This window comes from Solanum stenotomum, chromosome 2 (assembly GCF_019186545.1).
Source record: "Solanum stenotomum isolate F172 chromosome 2, ASM1918654v1, whole genome shotgun sequence".
Classification (NCBI taxonomy): Eukaryota; Viridiplantae; Streptophyta; class Magnoliopsida; order Solanales; family Solanaceae; genus Solanum; species Solanum stenotomum.
This window is the reverse complement of record NC_064283.1, coordinates 38,623,187-38,650,760: the sequence shown is the minus strand read 5'-3', so window position 1 is coordinate 38,650,760 and position 27,574 is coordinate 38,623,187. Positions and strand designations below refer to the sequence as shown.

The 27,574-nt window shown below is 41.2% G+C and overlaps 1 pseudogene; it reads right to left on the bottom strand.

Moving 5' to 3' along the window:
- Window positions 1–10,334: 10,334 nt before the first annotated feature.
- LOC125854917 (uncharacterized) overlaps window positions 10,335–27,574 on the bottom strand; it is a 27,323-nt pseudogene continuing 10,083 nt past the window's right edge.

Here is a 27,574-nt window from a genome sequence, read left to right as displayed (position 1 = left end):
AGGAAAGGATGAGGATATCGGCCTCGGCCTCCCAAGTAGCACCCTCAACTAAGGGATTCCTGCATAATAGTTTCATAGAAGTAACTTTCTTGTTCCTCAACTGCTTAACTTGCCATATTAAAATCTCAACCGGTACTTCTTCATAAGAGAGATTCTCATTAACTCTCCATCCTTTTGAGGGAACTTATAGATGTTAGATCTATAAAAAAACAACTTAATCATAGAGACATGGAAAACCGAATACACTGATGTCAACTCATTAGGAAACTGTAGCTCCTAAACACCCTACCAACACACCTCAAGATCTCATATGGGCCTATGAAACGGAGACTAAACTTCCCAAACTCTTTATACCTTTGAAGGGTGAGAGCTTCAAGTAAACCCCAAATCATAACATTAGGAACACTCAACGACCTTGCTATCTAAGCATATCATCTCCGCCTTGGGAGCAAGCCTAAATGGACTTTCTAAACACCATTTCTTTCAATTCAACAAAGGTCGAATAAAGTAATCACTAAGCTTTCTCATCCATCTCCCAAGATGATTCTAAACCATGGAACATACCCAAAACTCATAATGACCAATCAGATTCTACCATCAATAAAAAACAACAATAATGCATCCCATTCATACGAAAGACAACATCAAAGTCTAGCATATCAAGTCTATCAAGTCACATAAGAAAAAGCTACACCAGAATCCAATAAAGCATAAAACATATACCGGTAGACACATCCAAAGGACGCTCTTCTTCACCTCGAACTTGGAGTACATAAAACTTATTCTCCTTTGGAGCATTCGTACCCGAACCAATTGTACCGGATAAAGGGTAAGGTTGAGACCTACGAAGACTATCTCCTTCACTTTTAGAAATTGTAGGGCAATACTTTGTCATGTGGCCCAACTTACCACAACTAAAACAAACATTAGAACCCGCTAGGCATTCACGCGCATGTATTCTATCACACTTACTACACCTTGGCAATAGAACCCCACTACCATTTCCTTGAGGCTTTCGTTGAACTTAGGAGTATTTGAGGAACCTTTCCCAGGGAACGCTTGTCTACACCTAGGGCGACCATGTCGATTGGACCTTGCATGAGAAGGATTATTATACTCCACTCTAGACCTCTTTTCTCCCTAGACTTTTCCTTGAGTTTCCCCTCCTCAATTTGTTATTCGTGGACCATAAGACGGGAGATGGCCATCTCACCAATGAGCATTGAGGTATGGCACTCTTTAGCCACCATATCGGATATACCCATCACAAACTTATTCATCTTAGCCCTAGAATCTGCCACTATCGTTGGAGCATACTTAGACAATTGAGTGAACTTTAGGGCATACTCCTTCACACTCATACTTCCTTGATGAAGGTTAGTGAAATCTTGCACCTTTGCTTCCCTCAACTCAAGCAGAAAGAACCTATAAAAAATGCAAATTTAAACACTTCCCACTCTACGGGACCCGCTCCTACCGGCCTTGCCTCTTTCCATTGGTCGTGCCACGCTTGAGCAATACCTTTCAATTGGTAAGCAGCCAATTCCACCTTCTCTACCGGAGTCCCATAATATCAAGTACCTTATAGACCTCATTGACAAACTCTTGAGGGTCTTCCTCTACTTTGGAGCCATAAAATTTTCGAGGGTTCATCCTTATAAAATCCCTCACACTTGACGCCATCGTACCCACATTTGGACTCACGAGGGCTACAACCTCTCTATTTTCTTGGACCATCATGGATTGAGACAACACTTGAAAAGTTGTCCTAGGCTCCGCATTAGTCACATCATCGCCTAATAGTAATATCATGTGGACCATCGGGTAAGGATTAGGAGAAAAATCCTATAGAATTAAACTCTATGGCAGGACTTAGAGTATGAAGAAGTGAAGTTTCCTGATCATCTTGTAGCCTCTCATTCATAAATGTGGGGCGCTTCACACTTATGAACAAGCTCTACTAGACGTGGTTTTGAGACATCCTAGAATCATTCTAAACCTCGTGCTCTGATTACCAAGTTTGTCACCACCCAGGGGTACCCCCTAGATGTAACATGGTGTATAATGTCTTTGGGATGAACTTTGGGATTCTTTTAGGGTTTTGGAAATAATTTCTTGAATGGAGAGTCTAAATGGTTAAAGTCACTTATATAGGGGGTACTAGACTTAGGAAAAATGGCCTCACTTAAATCTAACTTAAACTTGAATTTCCCAAAATAGCCCTCACTTGGAAGCGTATTGCCCAGTCCTTACGAGAGGCACCACAAGTTGTGGTCCTCACCACTGGTTGTGGTCTTGCTCGTGGTCCTTGGACCAGTAGCTAGGTCACCTTGCAATGGCCTCCAAGTGAAGGCATCACCATGACCCTTTCCACAAGCCATGGTCTTCACCACTGGCGGTGAAGTGGCTAGTGAAGGTGGGCCACCATTGGGCAGCTCATGGGGAGCCACTGCCTAGCCACCACAGACAACACCACCGGCTGTGGTCCCTACCACTGGTCGTGGTGGTAGTCGTAAAGGTGGGGACAGTGCTTGGGAACACTTGGTCAGCCTTAGTCCCTTGTCTTGGCCCTTCCCCCTTTTCCGTTGGCTCTTACCCCTATTTTTTGGCTTGTTGCCCTCATGCTTAGCCCTAGTTGGCCTACTAGATTACGGGGTGTTACAGAGTGTTGCTCTAGGTATCTTTCTCTCCTAACCCCCTATTTATGTTTTTTAGAAAATGCTCCCTCGATGGAATCCCATTAGAAGGAATAGGAATGTTCGTGAAAATGTGAGACATGAGGTTCCCCACGTGTCGGTCAACCCTTTGGCCGAGCATGTGATTAATGCTGAAATTCGAATCGTATTTCATACATGACCTAAGCTATGATGGCTCAGGTAAATAGGGATGTTGTGGCTCCCATAAATTGTAACGACCCGAGAGCACCCCCTAGCCATTACCAACATATTCGACCTCTCAGAGGTCTTATACAAGCCCTTAGCATTCGTCATAGCATTTATCATAGAAAAATAGCGGAAAATTTAAAACTTTTTCATAATATAACATGAGATTAAAAGTCACCTCATTTAAACCTTTAATACAAAATCGGAGTACTACGTCTCAAGGTAGCCATCTTAAAACACGACTACAATACAAGAGGGACACAACCCTTACAATACAAAAGAAACTACTATCTAGTACATTGAACTTAAGGAAACTCTTTAACATAAAGGTCCTTGAATCTTTAAGGACACACCCGAACTTGGGAATAGTAAGCCAAGCTTATCACTTCTAGGAAAGGCCCTTTAGCCACCACCACCTACACTTGGTGTAAAAAGATAAAGAAGAATGGTGTTAGTATAAGAATGCACTAAGTATGATAACCATGCACAAACATGCTTTTAAAAGGGACATTTAGTTGGAAACCATGCATCATGCCTTTTTAGAGAAACTTCAAGAACATTTAGTACAATAGGCACAATATAAACCACATACATCATCATACACACGGAAACCATTCATAATAGCACATAGAGCCACTTATAGCATTTTAGGCACATTCAATGCATATAATACATTACCTTCCTCTTTATCTTAACTCCTTTCCTCAAGCAAACCCTTAGGGAATACTTGGTGCAATGTATCACCTTAAGGTTACCAAGGGTGAACTTATATATAGCCTTCATCAATCCAACCACATATATTCATATAATCATAAGCACACCATAAGACATAGTCTTCACATAGGAACCATCACCTAAGACAACCCCCAAGTCACACTAGTGCAATGTGCAAGTAGCATCCCATAATACTACTCCCACCAAGTGTTCCTAGGAAGCCACCATAGACTAAGCACATCATATTCAACAAGTCATAACATCTTCATTTAACATTAACATCATATAAGGACTCATTCATTTACTACATCATTAGTCATAACCCATTTAGTTCATATCATAGGTAAACCACCCTCACAACCCCTTCACAAGCTCACTTGTGCAATGTACATATGGAGTCCCATACCCCCACATATACTAAGCAAACCCATTAAGAAGTCATAAGTGTAATTCACATGCATAATCATACTTCATGTCTTTACATAAGTAAAGTCGACCTTAACATGCTTTCATATTAACATACATAGACCATAGTCTTCATTACATAAAGAGCCTAATTATAACCTCCCTTAGAGTCCACTTGTGCAATGCATAAGTAGGGTCCATAGTCCTACCTACACTAAGTAACTCTTCAAGAAATCATGACTAGAGTTCATATTCTTATCTTAGTTCATTTCTTAACTTTCGGGAGACATTGCCATAACCGACATAGACCATGTGAGCTATATGGAATCCAGTGTTCTACTCCCACACCGAAAAGAGAGGGTACTACTTGCCAAGGTAGGACCTACATACATAATAGCTATCTAGTGGATCCACTAAGCTAAGACCTACGAGGGCACGCAGTTATGGAACAAGGAGATTGCTACTAGAAACATTGACTTACTAGGCGTGAAGGTTTCCATCTCATGAGACAACATCTATGTTGGGAACCCAGACTTGCTAAACGTGACCCACTTTTATTTTTCATATTCACTTGGTGCTAAGCTACAACTCCCTTTTTAAACATCTTTAAGCTTTTATTTAACATTAGTTCATCAAGTAGGCTTTAGGGAGTTAATCCCTCATATCATATAGCTCAAAGGTTTCTAAGATGAGAATGACCTTTCATCATAGAACCTACATTATGTGAGAATGACCATTCACATAGTCATACAATATTCATAGCATAGTCTAGTTTAGAGTACAATTGAGGAAACCTTTCAAGAGACTCACTTTCACTAGATTATCATAAATTGTATTCATTCATTCATGTGTGTGCATGTGTGTTCATGTGTGAGAAAGCCTTTCACATAAACACCTTTATACAAAACATATTCATACCTTGCTAATCATACACTTAGCATGCATATAAGAGTTAACCTTTCAATAGACACCATAACACATCATATTTGTCACGACCCAAGCCTAGGGCCTAGACGTGACCGGCGAATGGGAAACCCGAAGGAACCCCAAACAAGCCTCATAGCGTATCATTTCACATCCTTGGTCGCGGAAGCAATTAAAATGACCATAAGCGATAAGCATAATCAAGGGGGGAATCGGGACTAAGGGAGCAAAAAAAAAAAGGAATGATACATAAATACCATAGATGAGTCAAGCTCAAGCATAATAGACAACTTGTCCAACACCACCTCTAAACATGGGTACTTAGCGGGGGCGAAGACAAACTACCGGGCTCACCCTCATAGTTAATACATAACAAAAAAAAGGAAAAGTCTTATACATAGCAAAAGATCATAAGCAACGTCCCCGGAATGGAGGACTCACCAATAACCTCGATAGAAAATCGTATTAGCCACGCGAAAGAGGATGGTCAAGCGGTGCTCCGGTCCCTACATGGTGACATCATGTAGGCATAGAGTATGCATTAGTACGTTTGAATGTACTAAGTATATGGGATGCAATGCAATGCTACAATAGATGGACATCATAGGAAAAATGCATAATCATACCCGATAGATAGCATATTAATGAAATGATATGTATAATGATGCTTACATAAAAATCATATTTAGTGGGACGTAGTACATGTGTGGTGAGTGACCATCAATATAGTATTTCCAAGGCCTACCACCCCCTTGGAGAGGCGAAAGAGGTACAAACCCCTCAATGTGGTTACCCGTGCCTACCACCCCCCGAGCTAGGGACCAAGGTACAAACCCCTCGATGTGGTTAAACGGGCCTACTACCCCCCATACTAGGCAACCAAGGTACCAACCCCTCGATACGGTTACCCGGGCCTACAACCTCCCGAGCTAGGCTTGGTCGACTCACAACACTTATATAGAGAAAATCATATACATGTATCCATTTCATCATCATTTCAATGATTATATGACCATCCGACTCATAGGACGTACATTGGACCTTCCATTTCCTAAGGATTCTATAAGTGGGCATTTTATCAAACACATGGTGGGCTATTGTTCATGTAAAGAAAATCATGTATTTCAAGAGTACTAAGTCCAACCAATTCCAAAATCCATATAAATTAGCCCACCAACAACATACATATATATAAATCAACCTTCATTATTTGATCATGGAAGCATGAAAACCATAAACATCACATAAAAATTCCATTTCATGATAATATGCAAAATATACCATAATAGGGTGTGTAGTAGTAATTCCATACTTCAAGAGTTCATAATAACCATAAGGACCCATAAACTTGAAGTAAAAATAGAGAATAAATTGTTGGACTTGTGGAAAGGAAGGTTTCCACAATCAAACCCACATACCTCAACTTTGGAGAATCCTTGATGAAGATTGGGATGGAGAATTGAAGCTTGAGATTGAGTCTTGAATCCGGAATTAGAACTTGAGATGTTTGAATTTGGTTGAAGATCTTGGTGGAATTTTGGAGAGGGCTTAGAGAGTGTTTTGAAGTTTAAAAAAAATGACTAAGTATGGGACATTTATAAAAAAACGTCCCCAACCCGCTAAAAAAAAAAGCTCACTGGAATTTGCAATTTTGCCCGGACAGGTTTTACGAAAATGGTCATAACTCCTTCATCCTAACTCGGAATGAGGTGAAACCAATTGCATTGGAAAGCTAACTTGAAGGGATTTAATTTAATAGGTAGTGGCCCTTCCAGTTCCTTGTGTGATAAGAGATATGCCTCTTTAAAGTTGACTCTCCAAATCGCATTTTTTTTGCGATTTTCGAATTTTGATACGGTTGCTCTAAAATTCGGGTTAGACCCATTTCCCACTCAATTTGACCCCCTGAATAAGAATATGAAGTCGAATTTCCGAAATCATGCACGGATTTTGAGATATATGGAAATTACAATTATAGGTGTTTCAGAAGCACATTTTCAGGCATTTTTGGGGTCGTTTCAATATTCATAGCTATACATGTAGAGTGTGTGTGAATATTGGTCCTCATAGTATAATAGCAACAACATTGATATTGAGTGCATTTCCCCTCAAGGGATCATAACACATTTACAATATCCCCAAATCATGAGCAATTCACATATAAAGCCTTGAGGGATTCTAGACCACACACCCACACTTCATCATAGGAGACAAGGACACATTCAACATTGAATAGGTACTCCTAACATGTATATGATCACACATTCATATAGGGGTCATATAGGTAGGTGTCATTCCACAATAGTACTTAACATAATCAATCATGTAGACCACACCTTATCCCTAACATTATCATTCACATTATACTCCTCATCATCAACACACTTTAAACATCATGCTAGCATTGAGCATTTCATACATAACCTTCGTAGCACAACTTCATAAACATATGCATCATAATCATCAATTCACTTCACATCTATTGCCTTCAAGGCCATGATCTCAACATGCATAGATAGACAAGAAGTAAACACTGCCACCATAAGTGGATCAAACCACACAACATCAATTCTCATACTATAGACTAGAATTTAGGTCAACTTACCGATTCTCCAAGCCATGATCACCATGGATCAATCCTCAACAATTCATAATCAATAGGCATAGATTGCAATAGGAATCAAAAATGTAATTCAATAACATAAAAATAATCTAAGTACAATTCTATAAACAAAGGGATCAACCCATAACTTTGCCCATAAGGCCATAATTCTCAACTCATCAATATACCAACTATTCAACATCAATAAGTATAGATAATCAAAGGAAACATCAATACAATCTAATCTATACATAATTTCACCAATAAAGATCATATTCACAAAGACCCACATCATAGGCCAATTTTTGAGAATTTGAGGATCATGGGTTCTTCAAGAATTCCTTTGAAATTGTCTTAAGAACCTTAATTCCCCATTAATTCATCAATAGAATGGTTTAGAAAGTCGTTTGACAAGGGACCCATGTTTAGAATGAAAATTGGGAATTTTGGTCTTTGAATCACTTCTGAAAATCTGTGATAGAACTCCTTGAATGAGAGGTTATTGAAGAATCAAGAGTTACCATACCTCAATTATTGAAGACCCTTGAAATTGAAGAAGAAATCAGTTGGAAACCCATCTTCTAGCTTGAGATTCATCAAGGTCTTCAATGGGGTTTTTGAGAGAATTTATTTTGAGAGGGAAGGGTCAATTTGAAAAATGGGGTCTAATTCTAGTTTTTGGGATTTTAACCAACTTAAATACCCTAAAATAGGTAGAAAACCCATTTATAATAATTCCCCAAAGTACCCAAACCACCCCTCACTTAGTTAGACCTTTTGAACAAGTCAAACTTGAGTTTTATTTTAGCAAATTTCGTCGGGAAATGAGTCCGCGACGCGGAGGTGTTCCCTCAAGTTTCTGGAAATTAAATTTTGAGATAGTAGAGTCCAGAACATTCCCACGTCGCGAACTAACTTTTTGCTCCTTGGGGGAGCTAGTCCGCGACGCGGAGCTATTCCCTCCAAGTGCAATTTGCAAGTTGCCTTGGCAGCTTGCATGGCCAAGGTTTGGGTCCTCCTCGGGGACCCTTAGTGTGGTCCAAGGGAGTCATACCCGGACGTTTTGACCCTAAAAATATTTATTAAGACACTAGGGTCACCTCCACTGATTTTAGACTCCAAACAACACATAAAAACATGAACAACATACAAGAACACACTAACACGCAAAAGACTAGTTTCGAACGTCTTGGTCGTCCCTTGATGTTTGACTTCCAAACTCTTTAAAACTGACTAAAAAGGCTATTATTCATTATTTTTAACAATTTATTAATGCATAAAACCCATGTGAGGCTCTACTTTACCCTACTTCATTTTGAGGGTTGTTGCATAAACCTAACGACAACTAGAGTGAGAGACTTTATTAGGATGAATCCTCCATCATTTTATGGGTCCAAAGTTGAGGAGTATAAGGTGTTGATGATTATGGGAGAGACACCGTTGGATGGCCACTTATCAACTTTAGGGTGTTGCTCAAATTTGGTTTAACCAATAGAAAGAAGAGAGGGTGGTTGATGAGGGTCCTATTGATTTGGAGAAATTTAAGGTTGTTTTACTTGATACGTTCTTTCCTATTGATAATATGGGAAAAGGTACTAGAGTTCATTAACATTCGCCAGGGAGATATGAGTGTGAAGGAGTATGCTTTAAAATTCACGCAATTGTCTAAATATGCTCCGACTATGGTTGCCGATTGATACGCTTAAATTACACCTCCTTAAAGAAGTATAAGCAGTCGTTGTCAAAAAAAAGAACCAAACTAGTAGGTTGGGGTAGATCACACAAGGAATATGGCTTAGACTTAAACTTAACTTACGATTATATTCATTTAATCAACGTACTTTTGAAACAAGTAGGGGGGGTTGTGTAACAAATAATTTATCGTAGTTTAGAAAACTAGTACGCAAGATTTGAACTTTGGTTGTTATCAATGAGAGAAAGTAACTAGGGTATATTTGTTCCCCATAAGCTCATAACGCGGTAATCCTAACAATAGTAATCTATTCTAGTGTATCACATGCAAAGTGGTAAGTTGTGTATCTCTAAATCCTTGGTCCGGCAAATAGATAATTTCACCCTGCACCTTAGTCCAGCTACGTGTGTATAATTTACTAACCCTTACATTTACCTTACATTAGACGTCACATCAATGCATGGCTTAGTTTTCACCCTCGCACAATTTGAAATTAGACTATTAGATAGTATCACACTAAATCTGTGTTGATAATTCTTTTCTTATTAACTATCTCCTTGGTCTGGGAAGTAGCATCAATAACGTTGCGCACCGTTAAAAAGACTTCTAGACGAAGAAGTTATCAATGTATGCTTCAACCCTACTAAAGAATTACATAGTTGTTATTCATACTTTGTTAATCGCTCATGGTTCCCACAACCCTAGTTGTGGATTTAGTTACCCATGCTAGTAAGAACACAATTCATATTTTTAGAAGAAGAATTCATGAACTTACGTAATGTGTAGAAGAAATCCAAAATTACCAATTTAAATTCAAATCCAAAATCTTTATAAACCGAAAATAGGAAATCAAATTGCTAATGTTTGCAAATCAATTCCCAAGAACACACCAAGAACTAAAGTTAAACAATAGTAGCTAACCCCCGAAAACGAGGTTTACATACCCTATTTATAGATAACATAATACCACATAAAAAGGAAACGAAATAAGGAAATAAAATTGTTGGACGCGGCTTCAATCGACGAGACTGACCTACAAACCGTGGATTGAACTATGGTTCGTACATCCCTTCCGTGGTTCAGGACTTAGGCAATTTTTTAGAACTTGGAACCTTCAACTTTCGAATGCAAATGACGGACCTGCAGAATGGACCATAGATCGATCTACGGTCCGTGGGTCTCCTCTCATTGCTCCATACATAGAACTTTTCGTCAGGTACTGGAACTCAAACTTTCTGATATAAATGACAAACCTGCAGGACGGCCCGTAGGTCAACCTACGGTCCGTCGATGGCGATCATAGTTGCACACTTAGTCAAGACTTCCCTAATGCTCATTTACGCCACCAACCTATGGAATGTGAATGGAACTATGGTCCGTAGGTGGCCCCTTCTGCAAAAAATCAGTTGTTTCTCTCTCAACCTCGTCCAAGTCTATTTCTTGCAAATATAGCCCAATAATTATCTATTCTAATTCAAAATGGCCCTAGACCCACACAACTCTTAAGTGACATGTATCAAAAATATCGTAAACTCTTGGTATATCAATACCCTCAACTTAACTTTGTTGTTTGCCTCAAGGGACACACTAAGACTCTAAACGGCACTTGTATAGAAGCAGACATTCAAGCACAATCAATCTATCTCGACTCTCTTTTTAAGTGCAAATCTCTTCTCTCAGACTCAACATGCTAACTCATGTGGATCAAGTTATGACAAAGATCGACCAATAGACACACAACATACACTATTTCACTATCACCAAGGTATCAATTTTCCGACAATGTAACTAGTGCCCTTACTTCAAACGAAATCCCTTTTTCACACAATGAATATGATTTTGAGTACAAGGGTTCATTCAACACTCACGCTCAGAAGTAATTTCAAATACAGCTAGTGCTTAATGCCATAGGCTTTCCCTTATTTTCATTGCTTAGACTCTCCAAACTTGTTGCTAGGATCACTATAGGACTTTATTAGCTTGTAACATAAGCTCAGGGTCAGGTTTGGTACATTTGGGTACTTTTTAGTGACTTTCTACCCTCCTTGACATTATTGGCTTTTTACCTCTTCCTTGACCTACTTTTGGCAACTTTTCATCCCATTTCCTTTCCCTTTGACACTTTTTAACCAAGGATGTGACTTTTGACTTTGTGACACTTGTTTCTTTTTTTGTTTTACTTTCTTCTTTTTCTTTCACTTTATTTTTCTTTTCACACTTTCACTTATCACATTCTTTTGCCTTTTTCACACAAAGTCACATCCTCTTTCTTTATTTTCCTCGTTTAAACACTAAACTCTTTTCATACCCCTTGTTTTTCATTTGGTTTCCTCTTTCAAAGCCACCCTCAACTTATGCATTTTGCATTATTTGAGGTGCACAATGTCCGATGTTAGACCAGGGCCAAGATCAAGGTAACTTTTGGCTTAGCCACCCTCAACTTAGGCTTTTTGCCTAAGTCATGATGCTTATGTCCAAGGAGGGACCGGAGTCAAGACAATTATTTTAAGGGAATGTGAGTTAGGTGAATCAAAAGAAATGGTCAATTTCACGCTCAAATATTTGGATCAAAAGGGAATAATGCTACCATTTGGTTAGATCATTTAGGCTTAAGTGGACAAATTTGAATAATGGCCTATGATCACTTCCCAACTTCTAGCCTAGATTATCCTAGCAGGACCAACGGGGCAATTCTAGATTGGCACAAACTGTCTGAACATTCAACTATCCTCACACACTCTTGGTACCTTGTTTCATTATCAGATTATCACATTACCCAGTTCAAGTTTTAGCTTAAGTCATGGGATCAAATTGGTTCTTTATCATGTCATTCTAAGAGCCAACATATTCAACTAATTCTAGCCTACACATTTTAGCACATATCACAGATTTTAGATGGGTATCATGTTTCATTCTTGATTATGCCATCATGTTTCATTCTTTCTCATGCTTTCACACATACAATCCTAACACATGCCGATTCAACAAAAATTAACACAGTCTCTTGGGGAAAAAAAACACAGGAAAGAAAACCCCAAGAGAGGATTATGAGTTGGGTTACTCAGACATCACCCTATCACTCACAATCCATTTTCCCCACCCCCAACAAAATATAGTGTGATTAACCCCAATGCACAGAAATTAAAGAGTAAGGATTGGGTGAAGCAAACCTATGGCGTATAACGTCAAAGACCTATCAACAAGCGGGTGGGTCCGGTTTCCCGGAGACGGCTGGATCAACACTTGGGTCACCCTTAGTACTGCCCACATCACCTATCACAACACCTTCAGTAGTGCTATCAGTCACTCTCACCGCACCATCAGTGGTGTTCACACTGCTTGAGGCACCAACACCAACCTCCCTAGCCCACTGTTAGCGTGTCTCCTCATCAACTATAGACGCTTTCAGAGCCTCCTCAAATTGTTGGCGCTCCCTCTTGCTAGCTCTCTCAACGTCAATGTCCTAAGAAGTTCGACTAAAGCAGGGGCGCTTCCCAGCACGATGGGAAGAGGAAGGTGGATCACTGAATAGAGCATCTAACACCGTATCATCAACTAGTGTTGTTGGGGCCGACTCGAGCTCAGTCTATAGTGGGGCTAGGAGAGTGTCAAGATCAACCCGGAGACTGCCTAACTCCTTTCAGAAGGCAAACACATCATTGGATAGGGCTGGCTACTCCAAGTCACGCAGCTCAAAAGCATCAAGGCGCTAGTGGACTGTCTAAACCTTGCGATCCATCATTTGCTCCATCCGTTGTTCCACCCTAGCCGCAGACTCATCAATCGCTCGCTGCATCCAAGGCCTAATAAGTTGTAGTAATGAGGTCATATGGGCCTCCAACTTTTGGACTCAAGCCAAGGGCACGACAACAGACCCTAAAGAGAGGGTGGCTCTGGAGGAGCTAGGGGTCTGACTGTCGGCCGGAGAATGAGAAGCTAGAGCATCCTCAGTGGGGGATGGAGGTGTTGGCTGATCACCCTGCATCTGCTCCACATCGGCAACTAAATCTACTCCCAATAGAGGTACCTTAACCCGTGGCTCTCTGTGTGGTGCTTCCACATTCGCCTCATCCCGAATCAGGCCTATGTCCAAGGTCTTGGTCACCTAGATAAACTTGTCACAATGCCATACCGGCACTCCAAAATCCCTACATAACTGAAAGATGAGGCAAGGAAAAAGGTAGGTATTGGAGGCCTTGAAGGCCCTCTCGTGAATCTCCGCAATGATCATGCGGGCAAAATCCATCTCCAACCCCGAAACCAATGTTGGTACCATAACCGTGCGGTCCCAAGTAAGAACATTATCCACCTTCATAGGAGACACCCTGTTCTGCACCATTTGGCCACAAATGTGAGAGTGGCTTTCTTGATGCAAATTCCTGGGGTGGTGGCCCATTTGGTGCGCTCTCCGTCTGTTGCAATGTGACGGGCTGGACTTGAGCAACAAGGACTACCTGTGCTCGGCATTCCTTTGAAATTCCCCGCTCCTCACTATGTCCCACCTATATTCAAACTTTGCCGTATTGATAGCTAGAGTATGACCCGGGATGTATAAGAACCTGCAGTTGGTGTCCTCATATAGTTCCACCGAAAACCCACGTACTAGTGTCGCAGTGAGTGGATGCTATGTGGTGGGGTTGGACCATTTATCAATAGGCCCTCAGAGGGTGGTTACATAGGAAGCATAGAACTAACTCACGATCTCCTCACTGTAGGACCCCGGGCCATCCACTCGCACTGGTGTCTCTTGAAAAGCTCTTTAATAACGGGCGCGATATGCAAGCTGTCCGTAAGAACTCGGTGGTCATCATAGACTAAATGAGTTGGCATCTCCTTCTCAGTTAACATCTTGGCATCTCGATATATCTGCCATTGACCCTCTACACACCAGCGGTTAGGCTCCTCAACAACTGGAGTAGGGTCGGTGTTCGGTGGCACTGGAATGTCTCCCTCACTAGTGTCCTCATCAGATGAGGTAGCCCTACCATGTGAACTTGACACAGATGCGGAGCTAGAAGCAGAGGCGAACTCAGAGCCAAAAGCAAACCAGCAAGTGACTCGATTAGTGTATCCTCCTCATCAGACTAGGAGGAAGTGACTACGTCAAGAACCACCTTCCGCGATTGGTTTCGAGTAGTACGGGGTACTGTGGGAGAGGTCATGGTTGTCGGTGGAACATATACGGGATCAGTCTCCCCATCAGTGTCTTCATCAATCAGACTTAGGCTTGGTGCGACTGATTTGGACTTTCCCTTTGGTGCAAAAGTCAGGACTTTCTTTGGGGCCATGGTACTTGTGGGGGATAATTAGTACCAAAATAAACTAATAACACACTCAAAAAAAATTTAGAACAAAGAACAAACCAAAACAAAAACTTAACAAAATTCAAACAGTGGCTTCAATGGCCACCTACGGTCCGTGAATCCCCTCCGTAGGTCAGAAGTCCCAAAAATTTGGGCTCTGATGGAAGCCACGGATGTGTAGAACGGTATGTACGTTTACCTACGGACCGTAGTCCACCTCCGTGGTTCCACACTTAGTGGATTGTTCATGTGGAACAGACCCACGGACCTGATCTACGGTCCATAGATTGGTCTATGGTCTGTAGACGGGGTCTCGTGGGTCAAGTTTGTGCTAGGTATCAGACATGCCTCTTGGTTAAATCATTTTTCCATAATTTCAACATTTAACCTAAGTCTAATCATGCATTTCAACGCAATATATAATAGCTTGCTATCCATAGGGCTCCGATAACTCATTTTTTAACATTTATTGCCTACAAAACTAGGAACCCTAAGTCGAAACTTTCATTTAGACTATTTTTTTTCTGAGTTATTTTATTACAAAGGCAACACAATCACATTCTATCATCCCAAGGGTGTTTCTACCTTTAGTTCAACATACAATTTCATACATAAACAACCCGAGGTCAACATCCACTTCATGACTTCATATATTGAACAATGAATAACAAAATTAAAATTAAAGTGAAGTTTGTTACCTTACAAGTATAGAAGTGGGTGATTGTGTAATGACAATGAACTCTTTAGCCCTTTTTCTAGCCTTTCGACGCCGAACCAGGACAATGAGAACTGCAGATGAGGATTTGGGAAGAGGGAAGAAGGATATGGGGATATGGTGGAATGAATGGGGAGTGATCTGTGGGATTTGGGAGATTAATGGAGTGATTTTGGGAGAGGAAGGGGTGAATAACAGTTGGGAGGGAGTTTTGAATGTGGAGAATGAATTTAAAATAAAGGGGTTTTAATTTAAAAGTTGTCAAGGTCAGGTCGGGAAAACCCTAAGTTTGGACCCACGAAACCCCGTCGACGGGCTGTAGGTCGGGTTCGTAGGTCACTCAACACTTAGAAAAAAATTGAAGACTTACATGGTATCTACGGACACCATACATGGTCCGTGGAGTGACCTACGGACCGTCGATAAGGCCTGTAGACCTCTGCAACAGACATTTTCTGCAGATTTTGCTTATCGTTCCTACACATGTAGCAAACGTTAGGCCTTTCTTTTTACATTTTCTGGACACTTTTTAGACCCAGACACTATGATATATCTAGCCAACACTAAAACAAAAATAAATTACCAATCTAAAGAATTATAGAAAATCAAATAAACAAAGAAAACTACTACATAAAAAAGAAAGACCTATAGTTGACTAGATTGTACGTCTTGGGTTGCCTCCCAAGAAGCACTTGATTTAACATCGCGGCACGACGTAGGCCTTTTGATTACTCAGACTTCATCAAGATAGTAGGCCTCAACCACATCTTGCATATTCTCCTCTTTTCAGAGATAGACTTTGATCCTTTGCCTTTTCACCCTGAACCTTGTTCCCTCATTGTTTTCGAGCTCGACCGCTCCATGTGGGAACACTTACGTGACTATGAATGGCTCAGTCCACTTGGACTTGAGCTTGCCAGGAAAGAAGCGCAACCTAGAGTTGAATAGAAGCACCAGATCACCCACAACAAATTATTGTTTTTCAACCTGTTGATCATGATACTTCTTCATCTTCTCCTTGTACAGGGCTGAACTTTCATAAGATCTTAGGAAAAACTCATCAAGCTCATTCAAGTCACTTACTCTCTGATTCGATGCGGCACCCCACTCAAAATTTTGCTTCTTTAGCGCCCACATGGCCTTATGCTCTAGCTCTACCGGCAAATGGAAAGACTTCCCATATACAAGTTGGTAGAGGGACATACCTATGGGAGTGTTAAATGCGGTGTGATAGGCCCATACAACATCATCAAGCTTCCTTGACTAATCAGTTCTATTAGCATTCATAGTCTTAGCCAAAATCTGCTTTATCTCTCTGTTGGACACTTCAACTTGCCCACTAGACTGTGGATGGTAAGGAGTGGCTACATTGAGGTGGACACCATATTTTTCAAGTAGCACCTTGAACAACTTATTACAGAAGTGGGAACCTCCATCGCTGATAATCACCCTAGGTGTACCAAATCTGGAGAAGATATTCTTTTTCAGGAATACGGTGACACTTTTACCTTCATTGTTGGAAAGCGCAATTTCCTCCACCCACTTTGACACATAATCAACCGCAACAAGAATATACTTTATCCCATGTGAACTCACAAATGGACCCATAAAATCAATGCCATATATATCAAATAACTCAATCACAAGTATCGGATTCATAGGAAGCTCTTGCCTCTTTGAAATTCCTACTTCTCTTTAGCAACAGTCACAAGACTTGGCGAAATCATGAGCATCTTGGTGGATGGTAGGCCAATCATACGCACATAGCAAAATATTTTGCGCAGTATGAATAACACTATGGTGCCCACCAACAAGCGATGAATGACATGCCTCTAGTATACTCAACATCTCAACCTCGGGCACACAACGACGAATAATCCCATCAGCACAACTACGGTACAAATAAGGCTCATCCCAAAAGAACTTCTTCAAATCATGCATAAACTTTTTCCTTTGGTGAAACGACAAATCCTATGGCACCAGATCACTTGCCAAGTAGTTATCAAAGCCTGTGAACCAAGGAATCAGATCATGAGAAGCAGCCAATACTTGTTCATCTGGAAAAACATCATTAATTTTAGCCCTATCACCTAGCTTGAGCATAGCTTCTTCCTCCAATTTGGACAAGTGATCGGCAACCAGATTTTCTATCCCCTTGCTATCTTTCACCATAAACTCGAACTCTTGCAGCAACAACACCCATCTAATCAACCACAAATTTGCATCCTTCTTAGCCATCAAATACCTCAATGCAGAAAGGTCAGTATGAACTATGACCTTAGTACCAAGCATGTAGGATCAAAATATCTCGAATGCAAAAACCACCGCAAGAAGCTCCTGTTCAGTTATTGTATAGTTCTTTTGAGGCACATTTAGAGCTTTGCTGACATAGTAAATAGGATGAAGAATCTTCTCTCGCCTCTGTCCCAATACCACACCAAGCTCCACTCCACTCGCATCACACATTACCTCAAACAGTTGCCTCCGATCTGGTGAAATAATGATAGGTGTGGAAACAAGCTTTTCCTTCAACTCTCCAAATGCTCTTAGACAAGCATCATCAAAATTAAACTTATACTCCTTTTCGAGCAGTTTGCACAATGGGTGTGCAATTTCAGAGAAATCCTTGTTGAAACTCCTATAGAAACATGCATGCCCAAGAAAACTTCTAACACCTTTAACCAAGATAGGTAGTGGAGGTTCTATTACCTAAACTTTCACTCTATCAACCTCAATACCTTTATAAGAAATTTGATGTCACGCCCCAAGACTACTACCCCCGAGACGCGGACACGGGACCTAGGACCACAAGTGATCCCAAGTTAACCATGCTGGCCTGATCATGAGCAAACTAAAGATAATAAACAGATGCGGAAGCTAAATCATAAATAAAAATAAAAACATGGGGAATACCCATATACTATAACTGAGATAAATGATAACTGATGAATTTAATACAAAGAAAGTATTAACTCAATACTAAGTTGAATATATCTATGTCTGAAAATAGCCTCTAACTGACTAGAAATGTTGGGACAGGCCCCAACTAAGTCTAGAAAAACTGAAACTAAGGCTAAAGATACTGAAAAGAAACTCATGACTATTGTCCTTGGAGAATGAGGAGTCACAACTGATTCTGCTGAACTGGAGATCGAGAATCGGTCTAAGTGTGATCTGGATACTGAAAACCTGAACCTACATCACGAGAAGATGTAGCGCAAAGTATGTGTCAGTACTTGAAGGGTACTGAGCATGCAGGATAGAATACAGCTGAAATAACATATAACTGAACAAAGAAAATAAGCAATGACATAATCTGAACATGATATAGATATTGAATGCTGAGATAACTGAATGCACTGACCAATTTATAGCATGCTGAAACTGAATATTGGATATATTGATAAATGGTCAAGGCAATAGGATTTGACTGAACTGTGGGAGCTACTAATAAAACCACATGAGCTAAATGTGGAGTCCAATGTATACCCCCCATCGAGAGGACCCAATATACATGGCCAGAGGTATAGAGGCATGCTGGCGTGATCACTGAAATGATGCCCACAGAGGGGACTTACAACCGACGTGGCTAGTAGTTTTGGGACTATTTGGGTACGTTGAACCCTAGTCCAACTCGGTATTATGTTATTCCCAATGGATTAAGTGATTAACACATTATGACTGGAGTTCTGTAAGTTAAGGGACAGCTCGAACTAAACTTGCATATTGAGTATGCAACAATTAAATTGATATTGATGCATTAATAACTGAGGCATGTATAACTGAATAACTGAAATATCTGACCCAGCATATGTAATTCAAGAACTAAAGAAATACATAGCTAAGGTTCTAAAATTCATGAAATAAACTGAGCATAACATGATAATCTGATTTGGAACATTTAAATAACTAATTCATGATGATCTGTCGAAATTCTAGAAACCCTAAGTCTATTCTTAATCATGGAATCAAGAATCTGACTGAATTCTAGGGACCTAATGGGTGAAAGGAACCCACTAGCGAAATATCACATACTTGGTGATGAATTCCACGGAGAAATCCTTCAATTTCTGGTATGGAACTGAAGAAAACTTGTTGTGTTCTTGAACTAGGGTTGGTCACCTCTTTCTCTTCTTACGCTTCTAATTTTCTAAGTTTTGATTAATGATTTGACTTAGGTTAGTTCTAGTTATTTTTCTAGGCTTAAACTGACTAAAACCTCATAATTTAGGGTCTAAATGACGTAGCTTAGGGGTCCAACAAAATAGGAAAAGACCAAAAGACCATTGACTTAAATTGCTGTCGGAGTGATCGACGGACGACACCTACGGGTCGTGCATCGAACGACGGTCTATGTTGGTCGACCGTAGTTCGTGTCACAGGCTGGGTAAAGGGGTCTTGATCCCGGACACAGACAACAGATTGTGGTTTGACCTACGGACCGTGGGTCTGTCCGTGGGTCGAGACTTAGCCAATTTTCTGAGCTGGCTTTGGGGAGGGGTTGCAATGGTGAACCACGGACCACCAGTATGGGCCATGGTCTGACCTACGGTCTATGGATGGCAACCGTGGGTTGCACCTGCAACTTCTCAAAATCTGCATTTTGGTCTATCTAAGATATGGGGTGTTACATTATTTCCTCCTTGAGAACATTCATCCTCGAATGAAGACTAAACTAGCTGAAATAGCGGAAAAGGGTTGCAATCCCTACCACTAAACACTGAGAACTGAATTTCTGACTAAACTGAGTTCCAAGAACATGCAAATATGCTGAAAATGCAAGTACAGACTGAAGAAACATGATTCTAAGACTGAATTTAAGCATGAATGACTGAAAAGCTGAAGAGGAACTATTACCTCAAGCTTGAGTGGAATCGGAAGGAAAGAGGTGAGGATACTTGGCTTTCGTGGCCACTTCTGCTTCCCAAGTAGCTCCCTCTACGGATGGACTCCTCTACCAAACCTTGACTGAAGTGACTTTTTTGTTTCTCAACCTTCTAACTTGACGATCAAGAATCTCAACTGGTACATCCTCATAAGAAAGTCTATCTTTTACAGCCACAGTCTCTAATGGCACAACAGATGCTGGATCACCCACACACTTCTTCAAAAGTGAAATGTGAAAGACTGGATGCACTGCTGCTAAATCTGCTGGCAACTCTAACTAATAAGCCACTTTAACAATCTTTTTCAAGATCCGGTAAGGGCCTACATATCTGGGACTGAGCTTTCCTTTTTTGCCTAATCTCATCACCCCCTTCATAGGTGACACTTTCAGGAAAACCCAATCATCAACTTGGAACTCTAATTCCCTTCTTCTCACATCTACATAAGACTTCTGGCGACTCTGGGCAGTCTTAAGTCTATCTCTAATGAGTTGCACTTTCTCCATAGCATCAAGAACTGAATCTGGTCCTATCAAGGCTTCTTCACCTACTTCAAACCAACCAACTGGAGATCTACATCTACGCCCATACAATGCCTCATAAAGGGCCATCTGAATGTTGGAATGGTAACTATTGTTGTAGGCGAACTCAATAAGAGGAAGGTGATCGTCCCAACTACCCTTGAAGTCGATCACCCAAGCTCTCAACATGTCTTCTAAGGTCTGAATAGTACACTCTGCCTGACCATCCATCTATGGATGAAATGTTGTGCTAAGGTTAACCTGAGTACCAAGACCCTTCTGGAATGACTTCTAGAAATGAGAGGTAAACTGAGGACCTCTATTTGAGATGATAGACAAAGGAACCCCATGCAACCTTACAATCTCATTAATGTAAAGCTTGGCGTAATCCTCCGTTGAATTTGTAGTCCTGACCGCCAAAAAGCGAGAAGACTTAGTAACCCTATCAACAATCACCCAAATGGAGTCATGTTGTCTGCGAGTACGAGGTAAACCTGTGATGAAGTCCATATTGATCACTTCCCACTTCCAAGTAGGAATGTCAATCTCTTGAGTCATTCCTCCTAGTTTCTAATGTTCTACCTTTACTTGCTGGCAATTGGGGCACTTAGCCACAAAGTCTGCTATATCTCTTTTCATACTATTCCACCAATAGACTTCCCGCAGATCGCGGTACATCTTAGTGGCGCCTGGATGGATAGAATATCTGGAGTTATGGGCCTCTGCAAGAATATGTTGTCTCAACTCGCCCACATTAGGAACACATAATCGACCCTGGTAGCGAAGCACACCATCTCCCCATTGGGAGAAAACCTCCACTCTCTGATGGTGGACTGCACTCTTAAGCTCAACCAACATTGGATCACTGTCTTTCTTTTCCTTAACCTCTACTACCAAAGCAGATTCTGCCCCATTTTGAACCGTTACACCACCATCTGATATGCTCATCAGACGAACTCCTACGAGAGCAAGTTTGTGAACATCCTTTGCTAGCTCTATTCTTTCTTCCTCAACATGTGTTACACTACCCATAGATAATCTGCTAAGAGCATCTTCTACTACATTCGCCTTACTCGGATGGTAATGCACGCTCATATCATAATCTTTGAAGAACTCAAGCCACCTTCTCTGGCGAAGATTCAACTCTTTCTGGGTGAATATATATTGTAGGCTCTTATGGTCTGTGAACACATCTACATGAACACCATAGAAGTATTGTCTCAAAATCTTGAATGCAAACACCACTGCTGCAAGCTCCAAGTCATGAGTTGAATAACTCTTCTCATGCACCTTAAGTTGTCTGGAAGCATAAGCTATAACTTTATCTCGCTGCATTAACACACAACCTAGGCCGACCCTGGATGCATCACAATAGATCACATAACCATCTGAACCCTCTGGTAGAGTCAAGACAGGAGTTGTAGTCAACCTAGTTTTCAGTTCTACAAAGCTTTTCTCACAATCATCTGACCATTGGAACTTAACCTTTTTTCTGAGTCATCCTAGTCAATAGTGAGGCTATTGATGAAAATCCTTCCACGGACCATCTGTAATAGCCTGCTAAACCTAAGAAACTTCTGATATCTGTAGCAGAGTGAAATGACCCAAAAGGTTCTTAAAAATGTGCTTCGGAAGTTACCGGATACTTGTTTAGCTATATTAAAAAAAATCCGTTTCGTTTTTCAAAAATCCGACTTCATATTCTTGTTTAGGGGGTCAAATTGAGTGGGGAATGGGTCTAACCCAAATTTTAGAGCAACCGTATCAAAATCCGAAATTTCCAAGTGAAGCCTTTTTCGAGGGTCTACTTTGGAGGGTCATATATCCTAGCACACAAATAATTGGGTGGCCCATAACTTATCCATGGTAAGCCCTTTGAGTTAGCTACCTAACACACTTTGTTTCACCTCATTCGGAGTTCGGACGAAGTAGTTATGCCCATTTTCGTAAAATCTGTCCGGCAGGAAATGCAATTTCCAGTGAGCGTTTTTACTGTTCACCCGCCTCATTTTTTTTTCTAAGTGTTGGACCATTTTTCCAAAGGGCATATGTTATTTCCTATATACCATTAGTTCAATTCCCATCTCTAAAACATTTCCCAAAACACCTCTCCCATACTTAGACACATTTTCTCTCAAGTTCTCTCAAGAACCCTAATCCAAAACCTTCCTCAAGATTGAAGAGACTCTTGCTCCAAGTTCCAAGCTTCCATTGAAGACACTCTCAAGACCTTCATAAGAACTCAAGGTATGTGGTGTTGAACTCATGGGTCCTTCCACCCATAGTGCCTAGACTCTATTCTACTCACTAATTCATGGTTTAAGTTAAGATTCATAAATTAGTCTTGTTCTTTGTAATAATTTCCTGCACATTGAATTTTAAACATGAAAAGTGATTGTTTTGAGCATGTTGTGACTCTAGAACTTGAATCTAAATTTGGAATGGATGTGGAGATTTTCATGTGGTATTGTGGGTGTTAAAAGGTGTTGTTGTAGGTTGTTCACTGGTTTGGCTGCATAATTACTACCCTATTTTCCATGCTCTTTGATTCCATTACATGCCTTCAAGGTGTTTGACAAAATGTCCAACTATGGAGAATTGATGAATCGATGCTTTAAAGCTTGAGTTATGAGATGTATGGCAATCCAGAGATGTGTTGATGACAAACTAAGCTTGTGTATATGTTCATTCCATACGTGAGATTGCATTAGAGCCTAATGGGAATTTCCTATATAAAGTGTTGCATGACCATGCCTGGTCCGGGGGAAAAGAACCGGACAACCATATGAGAGGTTTATATCTCGCCAACTAGGATGCTTGGGGTGTGACCAACATCAACCATGTGAGAGGTTTATATCTCACCACCTAGGATGCTTGGGGTGTGACCAACATCAACCATGTGAGGGGTTTATACCTTGCCACCAGGGTGTCCGGGTGTGAACGGCATCCCCCATCCTAAGTTGGGGTTATAGATTGGTTGGATCATGCATATACATATGATATCTACTATTAGTATAGATTTACTTAAACATGTTTTGACTTCACTTTGATCATGCATCCTCATATTGTTATTCATAATGCCTATGAAACTATTTCTTGTATTTCGATTGTGTCCTTGTCTATTGTTGTGTTGCACCCCGCATCCTTAGTACATTCCAAGTACTAACGCATATTTTGCCTACATGATGTCACCATGTAGGGACCGGAGCTACTCTTGATCCTTCTCTCCATTCACGTGGTTAGTACTGTGCTTATCCGAGTTTGTTGGTGAGTCCTCAATGATTCGAGGGCTATGTTATGTTTCCTACTCCTATGTTTTGAGACTTTAGCTTGCAATTGTATTTTGACTATGAGGGGAGCCGGTAGTATGTCATGGCCCCCGTCCTATCTATGTATGTAGAGGTGTGTGTTGGACAAGTATTTTGTAAATGAGCTTGACTCTTGTTCTATGATGTCATTTTGAAATGGTTTGCCCTTAGTCCATATTTCCCGTTAATTAATGTTGATTGTATTTCCGCGACCGATGAAGTGTGATGACAAGTTTGAGAGGCTTGTTTGGGGTTCCTTCAGGTTCCTTATTTGCCATGTCATGTCTAAGCCCTAGGCTTGGGTCGTGACAAGCTTGGTATCAGAGCACTAGGTTGTTAAATCCTCGGAGTCCAACACACCGCGTTGAGTAGAGTCCTAATCATGGTTGTGAAGCGCGCCACGACTATGAATGGGAGGCTACAAAACATTTTAGGAAAGGTTTCCCTTCTTCATGTTCTATGTCGTGCTTAGAGTGCGATAAGGTGACTCCTCTTTAACGCTTGTTCTTTGGATTGCTAGATCATCATGCCAAACATAAGGGGATGACGGGCCTGATCACCGAAAAAGCCACCCACCAATGGTGAGCTCCGTGATGCACTCATCATGCTTGCGTAAGTGGTAGCTAACCAAGTGCAACAAGGAGCCCAAGCTCCTCAAACTACCACCCCGGGGGAAAGGGTGAGAGATTTCATGAGGATGAACCCTCCGGTCTTCCATGGTTCAAAGGTGGATGAGGACCCGCAAGAGTTCATCGAAGAGGTATGCAAAATCTTGACCATTATTGATGTTGGTGCTTGTGAGAAGGCGGAATTGGCGGCCTACCAACTCAAGGGGGTTGCTCAAATTTGGTTTGATCAATGGAAGGGTGAGAAAGGTAATGGCTATGTGGTGTTGTGGGAGGAGTTTAAACTTGCTTTCCTTAATAGGTTCTTCCCTCTTGAGCTTAGGGAGGCAAAGTTGGTGGAGTTCATGAACTTGAAGCAAGGAGCTATGAGTGTGAGGGAGTATGCCCTCAAATTTGTCCAACTCTCCAAGTATGCACCTCACTTGGTGGCCGACTCTAGGTCGAGGATGAACAAATTTGTGATGGGTGTATCCGACTTGGTTAGTGAGGAGTGTCGGTCCGCTATGCTCATTGGAGATATGGATTTGTCTCGGTTGATGACTTATGCCGAGCAAATGGAGGAGGAGAAATTGAGGAAGAGAAGGGGGCACGAGGCCAAGAGGGCCCGATTGGAGAATAGGTTCCCTAAGGGTGCTAGATTTCATCAAGGCCGAGGAAACCCTCATGTCAACCGGGGATTTGCTATCAATGTTCCTAGACCTCAAGGGGGAGGTGAAGTGGGTTCTATGGATGTATGCCCTAAGTGTGGGAGGAAGCATGGTGGTCCTTGCATGAAGGGTTCGGGTGCTTGCTTTGAATGTGGAGAAGTGGGTCATAAGAGGTTTGAATGTCCCAAGATCCGCAACAAGGTCCGAAGTGCTAACACTACTCCTTTGGGTAGAGGTGCTTCTCAAAGTGGTGCCCCAAGGGACAATCGATTTTATGCTTTGCATGGTAGACAAGGTGTTAATGAGACTCCGGATGTGGTGACCGGTATGTTGCAAATCTTTGATCTTGATGTTTATACTTTGATTGATCCGGGTGCCACCCTTTCCTTTGTTACCCCCTTAGTTGCTAGAAAATTTCATGTCGAGTCGGAATTGTTGCATGAGTCATATGAAGTATCCACTCCCATTGGTGTCTCTATTGTTGCTAGAAAAGTGTATAGAAATTGTCCGGTTTGCATATTAAATAAGTTGTTGCCTTGTGATCTTGTTGAGTTGAACATGGTGGATTTTGATGTTATTCTTGGGATGGATTGGTTGCATGCATATTATGCTTCTATTGATTGTAGGACTCGTAAAGTCAAGTTCCGATTTCCTAATGAACCCGTCCTTGAGTGGGAGAGCCGGGATGTTGTGGTGAAGGGGAAATTCATTTCTTGCATTAAAGCCCATAGGTTGATTTCCAAAGGGTGCTTGTACCATATTGTGAGAGTCAATGATGTGGAGTCTAAAGTCCCTCCTATTGAGTCTATTCCGGTTGTTAATGAGTTTCTAGATGTCTTCCCAGAAGACCTTCCCGGTGTCCCTCCCGAAAGGGAGATAGATCTTGGTATAGACCTCCTTCCCGATACTCAACCTATTTCTATCCCCCCTTACCGTATGGCCCCGGCGGAGTTGAAAGAGTTGAAAGAGCAATTAAAAGATTTGTTAGAGAAGGGGTTTATTAGACCTAGTCATTCTCCCTGGGGTGCTCCGGTTTTGTTTGTGAAGAAGAAAGATGGGTCTCTTAGAATGTGTATTGATTATCGACAACTTAATAGGGTCACCGTCAAGAATAGGTATCCTCTTCCAAGGATTGACGATTTATTTGACCAATTGCATGGGGCTAGTCACTTCTCTAAGATTGATCTTCGGTCAGGGTATCATCAAGTGAAGGTGAGGGAGTGTGATATTCTCAAGACGGCCTTTCGTACTAGGTATGGGCACTATGAGTTTGTGGTGATGTCTTTCGGGTTGACTAATGCTCCGGCTCTCTTTATGGATTTGATGAATAGGGTTTTCAAACCCTACCTTGATTCTTTTGTGGTGGTGTTTATAGATGACATCTTGATCTATTCTCGGGGTGAGGAAGAGCACAAGGGTCACTTGAGGGTTGTACTCCAAAGATTGAGGGAAGAGAAGTTCTACGCTAAATATGAAATGTGTGAGTTTTGGTTGAAGGAAGTTGCTTTCCTAGGCCATGTGGTGTCGGGGGATGGTATTAAGGTGGATCCTAAGAAGACTGATATTATTAGGAATTGGCCTAGACCTTTGACCCCGTCGGATATAAAGAGTTTCTTGGGTTTAGCGGGTTATTATAGGAGATTTGTGGAAGGGTTTTCTTCTCTTGCTTCTCCTATGACTAAGTTGACTCAAAAGAAGGCTAAATTTGTGTGGTCGGATGAGTGTGAGGAAAGCTTCCAAACTTTGAAAGAAAGGCTTGTGTCTGCTCTTATTTTGTCACTTCCTGATGGGTTAGAAGGTTTTGTTGTTTATTGTGATGTTTCCCGCATTGGTTTGGGTTGTGTGTTGATGCAAAGTGGTAAGGTTATAGCCTATGCTTCTAGGCAACTTAAGGTTCATGAAAAAAATTACCCAACCCATGATCTTGAATTGGCCGCCGTGGTTTTTGCTTTAAAGATTTGGCGTCATTATTTGTATGGGGTGCATGTTGATATCTTCACCGACCATAAGAATCTCCAATATGTGTTCACGTAAAAAGATTTTAACTTGAGACAAAGGAGGTGGTTAGAATTCTTTCAGGATTATGATATGAGTGTTCACTATCATCCGGGGAAAGCTAATGTGGTGGCGGATGCATTGAGTAGAGTGTCCATGGGTAGCTTGGCTCATGTGGAGGATGGTAGTAAAGAGTTGGCTAAGGAGGTCCATCGGTTGGCCAAATTGGGAGTTAGGTTAGAAGGGGTGGATAGTGGAGGAGTAGTTGTTGTTGATGGTTCAAGGTTTTCCTTGGTTGATGAGGTGATAGTCAAGCAAGATCTTGATCCTTCTTTGGTAGAATTAAAGGCTTC